Here is an 11,149-nt window from a genome sequence, read left to right as displayed (position 1 = left end):
AGCAGGAAGGAGAGTGTGTGAGCCGGGCGTGAGTAAAGCAGGCAGTCTGTGTGTGTCTGTGAGAGCAGAGGGCAGGGTAAAGCAGAGAGAGTGCTGCTGCTGCTCAAAGTGTGAGTGTGTGTGTGTGTGTCGGAGTCCGAGCTGCTGCTCAGTGGGTGTGCAATAGCAACAAGGTCGGAACTGCTGGAGCACAGTGTAGGGTAGCTGCTGCGGGGAAGGTGTACATCCATGTAGAAGAATATTGCTGAGGATAGTCCAGAAGCGGCCCGGGCACGCAAGTATCACTTCTGTTAATCATTGATATACATTTTTGTTTTCTTTCCCCTCTTGATTGTAGAATATTGTTCTCTTCACAGCCAGGATATAGTACTGTATAGTATTGCATAGTTTGTATCGTTTTTATCAAGGTAACAGGGAGTTAGAGTTTGCAAACAAAATGGGTGTTTTTGGTGGGGCCGAGATTGCGAACCTCACAGTGCATGTCATCCAAGATGTATGCGCACCTGTAGCAGCCATCCCAGTGTGAATACATCTGCGCGAGGTGTGTGCGAATGGTTGCCCTGGAAGCCCAGGTAACTGATGTAGAGCAAACTGTTGCTAGACAAAGAGATATTCACAATCTCGAGCGAAGCTTATATAGAATAGGTAGAGGAGTTGCAGAGGGGGGCACTGGTAGATGAGGCTGAACAGGTAGCCAGCTGGGTCACAGTTAGGAAGAAGAAGAAGAGGGGGAGACAGGACATCTCTGATCTGCCAAACCCGAACATATTCGCCCTATTGGACGAAGATTCTGAGGATGGCAGTAAGGAAATGACAGAGCTGGAGAAGACTGTTCCCTCTAGCAACTGGAGGAGCGGTCCTTCCGACACAGATGGGAATAAAGAAAGCGAGGTAACTAGGCAGATTGTGGTGGTAGGGGATTCTTTTATCGGGAAGACAGACAGGCAATCTGCTACCGGGACCATGATCACCATACAGTCTGGGAGGAAGAGGAAGATTAGGGAGGTAAATGTGTTTCCCCACTATTGATGTCAGACTAACAGGTCTATAGTTACCAGGATGAAGTTTCATACCCTTTTTAAATAATGGGACTACCTCTGCTATATGCCAGTCCTTAGGTACCATGCCTGATGTAAGTGAATCAGTGAAAATCAGATACAGTGGCCTTGCTATTTCAGCTTTTAGCTCCATCAGAACCCTAGGATGAAGTCCATCTGGACCAGAAGAGTTATTAGTCTTATTTTTTTTTTTTTATCATTCACGGACTACTTCCTCAGACAGAGAAGTATTAAGCAACGGGCCTTTATCATTACTATTATTATTGTTACTTACTAATCCCATCATCTCGTCCTCTCTAGTAAACACTGATGAAAAAAATGTGTTCAATATTTCAGGTTTTTCTTTGTCATCATTTATCAAGAATTCAAGTTCGCTTTTTAATGGTCCTATAGTCTCTTTTTTAGCATCTTACCACTTATGTACTTAAATAATTTTTTTAGTAAGTTTTACTGTCCTTAGCGAATTGCTTTTCGTTTTCTATTTTAGCTGCTATGATTTCCTTTTTGCATTTTTTGTTACATTCCTTGTAGTACTGGAATGACTCCGCCTTCCCATCTGATTTAAAAGCTTTGAATGCTCGCCTCTTTTTATCCATTTCTTCCTTTACATTTTTGTTTAGCCACATTGGTTTGAATTTAATACTCTTATTTTTACTGCCCATGGTGATGCACTTATGGGTATATTTGTCTAGCATAGATTTACAAACATCCCACATTTCAGCAGTGTTCTTTCCCTGAAACAAAGTTTCCCAATCTATGTCGTTTAGTGCGTGTTTCAGCAAGGTAAAGTTTGCTTTTTTAAAGTTAAGAGTCTTAGTTGAACCCTGAGGAGGCTGCTTTTGAAAACGAATGTCGAATGTGATCATATTATGATCACTGTTACCCAAGGTCTTGCCTACTGTGGTATTTGCTATTATCTCCACATTGTAAGTTAGTACTAGGTCTAGTATAGTCCTTACTCTGGTTGGTTCTTCAACTATTTGCAACAAGTAGTTATGTTTTAGCATATTTAAGAACCTTTTAACCCTAGCTGTATCACATGATTCACTGGCCCAACTTATGTCCGGATAATTAAAATCCCCAATGATTAGGACCTCCCTCAGTCCTGTAGCTTTCTCAATTTGCATCAAGAGTTGCTCTTTCACAGTCACACTAATATCAGGCAGTTTATAGCATGTCCCTATTAATAGCTTTTTTGCACATTTCCTTCCCATAGAAATTTCAACCCATAATGTCTCCACAATATCTCCAGTTCCCTCATAAATAACCTCCTGTCACAGACCTAGGATGAGGGAGTTGGGTACTCCGGGATTCTTCCAATGGTCAGGAAGAGGAACCGTAGCTGGGTTGAAAAAGAGACGGGTGGATGTAGGTCTTGCTCATGCAGCTTTATAAGTAACTAATGTTTGAGAATGATGCTGAGAAACACTGAATGAAGAAATAAATGATGACTGGTGAACGATGCTGAAGAACACTGAATAAAGAAATGAGTGATGACTGGTGAACGATGCTGAGAAACACACTGTGAAGCTGGAAACACTGGAGCGCAGAGAGCTGGGAGACACACTGTGAAGCTGGAGGCATTGGAGCACAGAGAGCTGGGAGACACACTGTGAAGCTGGAGGCACTAGAGCACAGAGAGCTGGGAGACACACTGTGAAGCTGGAAGCACTGGAGCACAGAGAGTTGGGAGATACACTGTGAAGCTGGAAGCACTGGAGCACAGAGAGCTGGGAGACACACTGTGAAGCTGGAGGCACTGGAGCACAGAGAGCTGGGAAACACTGTGAAGCTGGAAGCACTGGAGCACAGAGAGCTGGGAGACACACTGGGATGCTGGAAGCACTGGAGCACAGAGAGCTGGGAAACACACTGATGCTGGAAGCACTGGAGCACAGAGAGCTGGGAGACACACTGGGATGCTGGAAGCACTGGAGCACAGAGAGCTGGGAAACATACTGTGATGCTGGAAGCACTGGAGCACAGAGAGCTGGGAAACACACTGTGGAGCTGGAAGCACTGGAGCACAGAGCGCTGGGAAACAAACTGTGAAGCTGGAAACACTGGAGCACAGAGAGCTGGGAGACACACTGTGAAGCTGGAGACACTGGAGCACAGAGAGCTGGGAAACACACTGTGATGCTGGAAGCACTGGAGCACAGAGAGCTGGGAGACACACTGTGAAGGTGGAAGCACTGGAGCACAGAGAGCTGGGAAACAAACTGTGAAGCTGGAAGCACTGGAGCACAGAGAGCTGGGAAACACACTGAAGCTGGAAGCACTGGAGCACAGAGAGCTAGGAGACCGACTGTGAAGCTGGAAACACTGGAGCACAGAGACCTGGGAGACACACTGTGAAGCTGGAAGCACTGGAGCACAGAGAGCTGGGAAACAAACTGTGAAGCTGGAAACACTGGAGCACAGAGAGCTGGGAAACAAACTGTGAAGCTGGAAACACTGGAGCACAGAGAGCTGCAGCGTGAGCCTGGAGGAAGCTAGTGTAGTGACGATACTCAGGCGCCAGGGCTTTGCCCAGCGTCTGCTTTTGAACTTCCTGCTCACCTCTCATTGGCAGGGGAAGCTGATTGCGTCACCGACCCTTGCACCCTCGTGGACACTGGGCGTAATGGTGGCAACCACGGATAGAGAGACCACCGGAGGCAGCTTTAACCGCACACCGGGTCCCGGAGACCGAGCGCATCCGAATGGGTAAGCGTGGCGGCCACCACTCCCTGTTTGTGACCCCTCCTTTAAGTATGGTTTTACAAATGGTTTAACATAGAGACATACACCACCCCCTCTTTTAATAGCCATGTCTCTCCTGAAAAGAGTATTACCCTCCAAGTTAGCTGTCCAATTGTGAGAATCATCCCACCATGTCTCCGTAATACCTATTATATCATATTGTTCCATCATTCAAGCATTTCTAATTCCTCCATTTTGCCTGAAAGGCTTCTTGTGTTTGCAAGCATACACTTTAGGTTAGTAATACCCTTATTTATTTGTCTATTCATTGGTATTCTTTCCAATCTTAATTTTGCATTCCCTGATTTTCCAATTCTAGCTGTTCTTCCCCTCCCCCCTTCTCCACCTCCATTATACTTAATACCTCCCCCCTTGCTGCACTCACTAATGATCATTAGCTTCTTTCTAATCCCTCCCCCCAAACATCTAGTTTAAAATCTCCTCCAGCCTTCTAACCATCCTACCCCCTGCACGGGATCAGTACGTAATCCCGCTGGACGGGATCCCGGCGGTCGAAATACCGACGCCAGAATCCCGACAGGGGTGGCGAGCAGAACGCAGCCCCTTGCGGGCTCGCTTCGCTCGCCACGATGCGGCCACGGTGCCTCGCTACGCTCGGCACATTATTATATTCTCCCTCTATGGGTGTCGTGGACACCCACGGAGGGAGAATATGTCGGGATTGTGGCGGTCGGGATTCCGGCGTCGGTATTTCAATTTTCAACCACCGGGATCCCGTCCAGCGGGATGTTGACCGCATCCCCCCTGCACTGCTGCCCCCTCCTCATTCAGGTGCAATCCATCATGGCAAAAAAGATGGCGCCTGACTGAGAAGTCCGCCCAGTGTTCCAGGAACACAAACCCCTTTTTTCTACTCCAGTCTATAAGCCACACATTTACCTCTGCCTCCCTGGGCTAGCGTGTGGCACAGGTAATATTTTGGAGAATATTACCCTAGATGTCCTTGCCTTAACTTTCTGGCCTATAGTCCCTATAGTCTTTCTTAAGGACTTCCCACCTACCACTAACTTTGTTGTTGGTGCCACGCCAAGACCACTGGGTCATTCCCAGCCCCACCCATCAATCTTTCTACCCGGTCCGCAATGTGTCGTACCCGAGCACCCAGGAGACAACAGACTGTGCGGCGATGACTGCCCCGGTAGCAGATTGCCCTGTCTGTCTTCTTGATAATAGAATCCCCTGCCACTACAATCTTGCTAGGTACCTTGCTTTCTTTTATCCAACTATGCTGGAGGGACCGGTCCTCCAGTTGCTAGAGGGAACAGTCTCCTCCAGCTCCGTCATTTCCTCACTGCCATCGCCAGAATCTTCGTCCAATCGAGCAAATTTGTTGGGGTTTGGTAGATCAGAGAAGTCCTGTCTCCCCCTCCTATTCTTCTTCCTTCTAACTGTGACCCAGCTGGCTACCTGTTCGTCCTCATCTGCCAGTGTCCCCCCTGCAACTCCTCCAACGTTCTATCTAATGGTGCCCTTACACTAGGGCGACATCGGGTTCTATCATGCGATTACGACCGCATCGGTGCGATATATTGCATGGATCACATGTCAATCGCATGTGTCCCCCGATGCGCCGCGCGGGCACACTGGTCTCAAGATATTATGTGCTGCACTTAATATTTATCGCATCACATATGCGATCGCATGTGGGTGGTCATTCCGAGTTGTTTGCTCGCAAGCTGCTTTTAGCAGCTTTGCACACGCTAAGCCGCCGCCTACTGGGAGTGAATCTTAGCATAGTAAAATTGCGAACGAAAGATTAGCAGAATTGCGAATAGACACTTCTTAGCAGTTTCTGAGTAGCTCCAAACTTACTCGGCAACTGCGATCAGTTCAGTCAGTTTCGTTCCTGGTTTGACGTCACAAACACTCCCAGCGTTCGCCCAGACACTCCACCATTTCTTCAGACACTCCCGCGTTTTTCCCAGAAACGGCAGCGTTTTTTCACACACACCCATAAAACGGCCAGTTTCCGCCCAGAAACACCCACTTCCTGTCAATCACATTATGATCACCAGAACGAAGAAAAAACCTCGTTATGCTGTGAGTAAAATACCTAACTGCATAGCAAATTTACTTGGCGCAGTCGCAGTGCAAACATTGCGCATGCGCAATTAGCGGAAAATCGCTGCGATGCGAAGAAAATTACAGAGCGAACAACTCGGAATGAGGTCCGTGGTTTTTAAGCACATGCAATTTATCGCACTGCAATGTGCGATCTGTGTTGTTTTGAGCTCACTTTCCGGACACTCCCCTCCACCCATTGTGCTGAGGATACAGGAAGAAGAGTGAGGAAGCACGCTGCTCTGCTCTTTGATAAAAACAAGGTATTCAGGCTACACCACTGCCCACCAATGCAATATTATGCTGGCCCACTACCCACCAATGTGTTATTATGGCCCCACACTGCCCACCAATGCAATATTATGCTGGCCGCACCCTGCCCCCCAATGCAATATTATGCTGGCCCACTGCCCACCAATGCAATATTATGCTGGCCCACTGCCCACCAATGCAATATTATACACCAATTTGGCAATACATTTAAAATAATTGACACCGGTAACAAAAAAAACTAATTTAAATCAAAATGTATTTGAACCATAACAATGCAACTATTTATATATTAAAAATTTTACATTTTTCTTTCTTCCTGCAGATGTCTGTGGAAAGCTGTGACTTTATTTCTGGCTTCATCAGCCTGTACAGAGAGGAGGAGTGCCTGTGGCTGACATCCTCCGCAGACTATAGCAATAAACAGAGGAGAGAGGCTGCTTACAACCACCTGGTCCTCTACAGCAAGCCGATCTTCTTCGCTGCCAGTGTTGCTTGGGTACGCAAAAAGATTGCGAACCTCAGGACCGTCTCTGTGAAAGAGATGAAGAAGGTGGAAGAGTCGAAGCGGTCTGGGGCAGGTGCTGCAGACGTGTATACCCCTTCACTGTGGTATTACAAGGATCTCACATTCCTCCTTGAGAAGAGGTCGGCAAAGCCCTCCTTTGTGGTCATGGTGGAGCCTGAGGGGGAATGTCAGGATGTGGAGGAGGCCGCAGTGGTAAGTTCATAAACATTTACATGTAGTTTGTTATTACCTAATGGAAGCCTCCTGCCATGTCACAGCTCCTTCCCCATTGAAAAAGTCCATGTAATTGTCCCGGGCCTGTTTTGCCCTTCAACTGCCACATAAGATCACTGCCTGCAGGTTCTTCCACCGTGGAAATGACAACTTCCTCCACTGGCTGGTTGGGGTCTGTTAGGCGCCGGGGTCCGCTCGGCCGTGCGGCCCGGCGCCTAGCAACCAGGGACGCCGTGCGCGTTCAGCCGCCGGCTCCCTGGCAACGCTAAGACGCCGGGCGCACGGAGCCGCTCTGACCTTAGCAACGGGGACGCCACGTTCGCCGCGTTCCCCGTTGCTGGGTCTATTCTCATTACCCTGATTATGTGCTGGCCGTGCAGCATGCAAGCTGCACGGCATTTCTATTTGATTGTCCTGTCTGGATCCTGATTGGAGGGTGCCTGAATAAAGGCACCCTCAGGACTTCTTACAGACGCCGGTGATAGCTTCCTGTTTGCCTGTGTCTGCTGCAGAGAGTTCCCAGTCCCGGTCTTTTCGGTTGTTCCTGTCCTCAGAGATCCTGTACTCGGAAGTTACCATCTGTTCCTGGAGTCTGACCGAGCACCTTTAACATCTGGTGGTGTTCGTGAGTCGCGGCGCAGCCGTGTGTTGCGGCTTGTCCGCTTCTGTTTATTATTTTGTTTAATTGTGTTCTGGAGCTTTGCGGAGGATTCCGCTTCCACAGATCCACTCTGGTGTCCGGCGGTGCCGGATAGGAGTGTCGGATCAGTGGATCCTTGGTTGTCCTTTTTCCTGGCGGCTAGTCCGCACATACCTTTTGATTTAGTTAGTTAGCTTGTAACCCCTGGCCTGGTTGCTTAGTCAGAGGGCCCCTTGTTATCACCCTGTCTCGGACTTCCCCTTGTCTCCCATTAAGACCTGCGGGGGCATCGGGGTTGGGCAGACATAATCCGCCCTTCGAACGCGGCTGCCATGGGCTCAAGCAACCATAGTCTCGCAGGGGATTTCTGATAACACGGGCGAGACAACGGAGTTAGGGCGCCAGGGGTTACTAGGCTATCCAGTGACAATGCTAAATTCCTTTGTCGTATAAACAACCCTTTATGAAGTCTAAGAACACTGTACACTGTTTACTTAAGAAGTACCGTATGGGTACGCTGGTTGCGTAACGATCGCTCAGCCGTAGGCGAGACGCTCACGCGTCACGTTCGCTCACGGCCCAGAGATCACAGGACAGCACGTTGTTGGCTATGACTAGAGTACTGATTCGCTATGGCGTAGCGGACGCTCGAGACCACGAGGAGATCACCAGCGGTGCAGACGCTCACAACGCTATACCTTTATGTCTAAACCTTATCAATGAAATACACAGAATACCTTAATGTGAATACAGGGTGTAAGTGCAACCTTGTGTAACCTGACTAACTACAAAGCTGCTTGAGCGTCACCGACGCTCAAGTGAACACTTAAAACTATAGACAATACACAGATACTGGTTTAGGGTCCAAAGCCTATTAACTGTATTATATCTAATATACTTGTAAAAGGGAATAACAGTACAAATGATACACTACAATATAACAGATACTTCCTAACCAAAATAGCTACACTAGAAATACAATACAATACCAATCTAATACAATACAATACAATACTAGTCAAAGGGGAGATATGGGAGAAAAGAGAAGAGAGAGAGAGAGAGAGAGAGAGAGAGAGAGAGAGATATGAGAGAAATGGCTCACAGTAAGACAACATGATTGCAGAGAAGCTTACACATGTGAGGAACAATCGCTGCGCAGTTAGTCAATGCTGATGAAATACTTGGGCTTACTCATACTGGCTGTCCCTATATCATGGGACAGAAGCTAGACTCCATTTTGGGAAACCTCCACTTGATTCTAAAGACCACACCACATGGCTGAAAGGGGGAGGGGAAGACATCCAGCAGCAGCCATTTTAGATTTGCAGGTCCAAACACATGGCACTCTCTACTACACCACAATCACATAGCAGGAGACACAAGACTCCATGTTATTCCAAAATGTCCAAGCCTCAAAACAATGCATATGTTCTGATTTTACAATTCCAAACCATCTAAATCACCTTTCACAATGTAATCCAACTTCCTAGAACCATCTCATAATTTCACATCCCAAACAACTTCAGTATCTCAATAACCAGAGCATATTCATCACAAGACCAGATCACAATGTAATTAACACAAACGTAACTGCATGGTGGTATTTATGATTAACAGGATATATAGTATAACTAACCAGCACAATCTATTTTAAATCTCCATAGGCAAACAAATACCACAAATACTATGCTACAGATGGTATACTGTTCCAATTCATCACAGACTTCACAGAGTATCCACAAACACCCAACAATCACACAACCAAGTTACAATATCCTATTTAAACCAGAAAGCAATCTGTCTGTTTCCTTATCTAGCCATGTGAAGTTCAATACTTAGCCTTTAGTTTGGAGGATGTCCTGGGGATTTAGCCGCCATGCTGCTGGGTGCCAGGTAGCTGTGTGTGTGTGTGTGAGTGTAGCTACATTACATCTGTTCTCTGAGGCCACACCTGACCACTACCTTCCTGTTTGACCAGTACCTGGGGGAGGGGTCTTTCGTTCTCCTTTGTATTGAGTCACTATTCTCTTTGTATATGCTAATCAGGTTCAGCCCTGAAAACTTAGTAAAAGGTTGTCTTGAGCATCCATTGTTCTAACAATATGATCTTAGCTTTTATACATATAATCATATCTATCTGCTGCAATGTCCCACAACTTCACAACCAGCATCAAACTAACCCACACATCATTCTGCTTGCTTCAATACCAAACATGATGGGCACACCTGGTTCTGTTCAAATGATACGTATTCATGACATCAATTCATCAGCCAATTCTATATCTCCATGATGTCTGGTGTTTGCTGTGCTCGCTGCGCATATTTGCAAGTATAGCAGCTTATATGTGTGCAGTTTATATGGTCTCTCTATGTAATATTTTTGACTTTGACAGTCCACCCTTTGGCAGTCACCAATAACTGCCACTTCCTAAAACATTTCAAAAAGAGAAAAATATATGTCAGGGGTTAATACATTTCCATGGTTGGGTAAGGGAGGAGAGAGGAGAAGGTGTGAAGAGGGTATGACCTAGTGAGATAGCAGAAGCATGTGTGTATGAATCCATGTTTGGGGGGTCATGTATCATCGTGCCGTACGTGTTGTACATCAAGCTTCGAGGTATTGCGAAGTATACATTTGAATTCCTTCTTATCCTGTGGTACAGGTCTGTGGATGGGCTGTCAAACTTTACCGAGCTCTTTTCGGATTTTTTTTGAACAAAATGGGGAGCACATTTTAGTTGATGATACATGAATGGGGGAATATGTGATTGCTGATATCTGTGCCTGTATTCCCTATACTATGTGTGTTATTACCTGAGGGTTGTAGAGATGAAGATGAAGAACACTTATGGAAAATGCAATGATATTCTATGTCAGGTAAATGTACATCTGTCGTCGAAGTTTTGTTCGGTATCAGTTGAAAGTCGTCTTCTTTGCGCTGTTTTGCTCCTTAGGCATGAGCAACAAGCTTTGTCAGTGCCATCAGATTTACAAAAAATGTTGGGCTAGCGTGAGTTTAAAAATACTAGGGAAACTGGGGATCCATGGCAAAGTTCATCAAGTGTCCATATCTCAAGTGGTCAAAACTTCATCTTTGGTGCTTGTCTGTTGTCTGTATAGCGTCTCGTCAACTTCCTCGTCCAAGGGGGTCTTTGTATCTTGGAGAAAAGCAGAAAAACAGGTGAAAGAAACGGACCGTATAATCGCATTTTTCATCACATCCTGGTTCCTATCATTGGGTCATAAATCAAATCCAGGTTAATTACAGTTTCCTCACTCCTCAAGCTCATCACTTTTGTACTTTGTTTGCACCTCATTAAAGCCTGCCCGCATCTAAATATCAATCCAATAGATATAACAACACCTAAGATACATAGGAGGAACTTTCCAACATCCATTATGACTCCTTGAGCCCAGTCTCCTAAACCGGAGAACCAATTTCGCGGGTTCAACCATGACACCCAACCAGTCAGCTCATTACCTACAGCAGCAAGGGTGAGGTTGTGTTTTCGACGAAATTCCCACTTCAATTGGAGAATATTGTCCATCTTTTGGTCTATGACCTCTACCGGATCCTCGGTGCTATTTGTGATATACGTGCAACACTTTATG

Source organism: Pseudophryne corroboree, chromosome 1 (assembly GCF_028390025.1).
Source record: "Pseudophryne corroboree isolate aPseCor3 chromosome 1, aPseCor3.hap2, whole genome shotgun sequence".
Lineage (NCBI taxonomy): Eukaryota > Metazoa > Chordata > Amphibia > Anura > Myobatrachidae > Pseudophryne > Pseudophryne corroboree.
Note: the sequence above shows the minus strand (reverse complement) of the source record.